The sequence below is a fragment of the Myotis davidii genome, unplaced genomic scaffold (assembly GCF_000327345.1).
Source record: "Myotis davidii unplaced genomic scaffold, ASM32734v1 scaffold243, whole genome shotgun sequence".
NCBI classification, from domain to species: Eukaryota; Metazoa; Chordata; class Mammalia; order Chiroptera; family Vespertilionidae; genus Myotis; species Myotis davidii.
The window spans coordinates 1,516,787-1,519,502 of NW_006295183.1; positions in this window are offsets into that span (position 1 = coordinate 1,516,787).

The following is a 2,716-nucleotide window of genomic DNA, read 5'->3' on the forward strand; positions in this document are numbered from 1 at the left end:
GTACGGTCTTTTTTTTTCAATAGTTTTATTCATTTCAAAAGGCCGTATCCGGCCGGCGGGCCATAGTTTGCCCATGGCTGGTTTAAGGGCATGTGAGTATGTGTGTTCCTCTTCTCGACCACTAGGAGAATTGGTTTAGTACAGTGGTCGGCAAACTCATTAGTCAACAGAGCCAAATATCAATAGTACAACGATTGAAATCTCTTTTGAGAGCCAAATTTTTTAAACTTAAACTATATAGGTAGGTACATTGTTATTAACTTCATTAGGGTACTCCTAAGGCTTACGAAGAGCCACACTCAAGGGGCCAAAGAGCCGCAGTTTGCCGACCACTGGTTTAGTATATGAGTTATTTCCAGTTTTCATTATTATAAATAGCACTGCAGTGAACATTCATATTTATACATCTTTGTGTGTGTCTGATGCTTTCTTGGGATAAACTGCTAGAAGTGGGGTTACCACATCAGATGATATCTACATTACCAGTAAGGCATTTAAAAATGTAAAGTAGTTTCAGAAATGCATTCTTTCATTCAACAAGCATCTGTTGAAGATTTATTAGGTGCCAAGTACCGGGCCAGGCATGGGTGATACAACTGTGAACATGACAGACCCACAGCTGTTTCGGGAGGGGTGGGAAAGAGAGGAAAATTATTGGTCAATAAAAACCAGGGTGAGAAGGGCTAGGATGGGCAGAGGACAGGCAGAGAAGGCTAGTGGCCAAGGCCTGGGAGAGTGTCCTGGGTTATGACTGATTCTTCCCGGCTGTTTTCCCAGAGATTATAAACTCTTCTAGGGCAGGGCTAGCCCCAAACTTCCTGGGAGCTCACTAATCCAGCCTCCACCAGCTGGGACCAACAATGATGGGTAACAAAATAGACCTGAGCTGGGTCTGGCCAGATCAGTTGGGGTGATTATTTCTAATCTCTACACCACCTCTTAATAGCTGTGAGACTTTGGAATTTTACTCACCCTCCAAGCTTCTGTTCTCTTGTCTGTGAACTGGGATGAGCCATAGTGTCTGTTCATTGGATCAGCACAAATGGGCACAAAATGAGGTGATGCACATCAAGGGCCTGCCTGGCATCTAAGTGCTCAGTAATGTGGGTAGGGGCTCAGTTTTCCCATCTGTTCAGTGGGAGATTGGCCTAGATCAGAGGCTCTCAACCTTGAGAGTGCATCAGAATCACCGGGAGGGCTTGTTCAAACAATTTCCTGACCTCATCCTAGAGTTTCTGATTCAGCAGGTCTGGGATGGGGCGTGAGGATTTGCATTTCTAACCAGGTCCCGGGTGATGTTGATGCTGCTGGTCTTGGACCACACTTTGAAAACCAGCTTAAATGAATGCAGCCATGGTTTCCTGTTCTGATACCTGACTCTCCGTCCTCCACAGTAACAAAGACTCATTCATGGGCCTTGAGTTCCCAGATGGCAGAGTTTGTATCGGTTCAATCCCCACAGCTCCAGCACGGGTGCTTTGCTATGATGGGTTGAATTGTATCCTTCAAAAGCTGTTGAAGTCCTAACCCCCAGTACTTGGGAATGTGATCTTATTTAGAAACAGGGTTTTTGGAGATGTATTCAAGTTAAGATGAGGTCATCAGGATGAGCCCTGACCCAATGCGATTGGTGTCCTTATAAGAAAAGAAGGACAGACAGAAACATGAGGGGAGAATGCCATGTGACAATGGAGGCAGTGATTGCAGTGCTGCAGCTGTAAGCCAGGGATTACCAGCAAAACACCAGAAGCTGGGAGGCAAGGAAGGAATCTTTCCTTCAGGCTTCTGTGGGAGCATACTGCCCATACCTTGATTTCAGGCTTCTAGCTTTCAGAACTTTGAGACAATAAATTTCTGTATTTTTCAGCCAGCCAGTTTGTTATAGCAGTCCTAGGAGACTAAATACATCGAGGGATTTATTTTTATATTTTACAGATACCACCAATACAGATCTTTTCAAAATCATACATTTAAAAAATATTTTTATTGATTTCAGAGAGGAAGGGAGAGGGGGAGAGAGATAGAGACATCAATGATGAAAGAGAATCACCGATCAGTTGCCTCCTGCACAACCCACACTGGGAATCAAGCCCGCGACCCAGGCATATGCCCTGACCGGGAATCGAACTGTGATCTTCTGGTTCATAGGTTGACACTGAGCCATGCTGGCTGGGCTACATTTTTTTTCATAGGCAGTATGACTCCCCTGACCCCCCAAATTTAGGGATGTTTTCTTTCATGCAGTGCATAGGACTGCACTGAGCATGAGAAGCTAAGCAGTGAACTCTCACCCATCTCCTTTTGACCTTCCTACATTCCCTGGGCATATTTTATTATCCCTTATATTTCATCTGTCCAACTGGAGAAGGAAATGATAGCATAAGCACGTCATGTGCTGGGAGAGCCTCATGCCTTTGTTTCTCATCAGTTGTTTCATGGGTGCTGGGTAGGGGCCAGGGAAATCATGAGAGGGTGTGCCTCAACCTTGACCCCAGAGACAGCACCCGGGGAATTGCATTCATCGTTACTACAGGATTACTGTCAAATTGTGTTCCCACCCCTGCCTACATCCCAGGGTAGGTTGGGCTTGGGGATTTGTGCTCATTTCCACCTTATTTCAGGCAATTATTAACCTGAAGCGGCTGTAGGGACTTAGTGAGAAAGGAATCCTGACCGCACTGCCTGCTGGTCTCCTGGTTTCCAGCGCCCTCTCCTT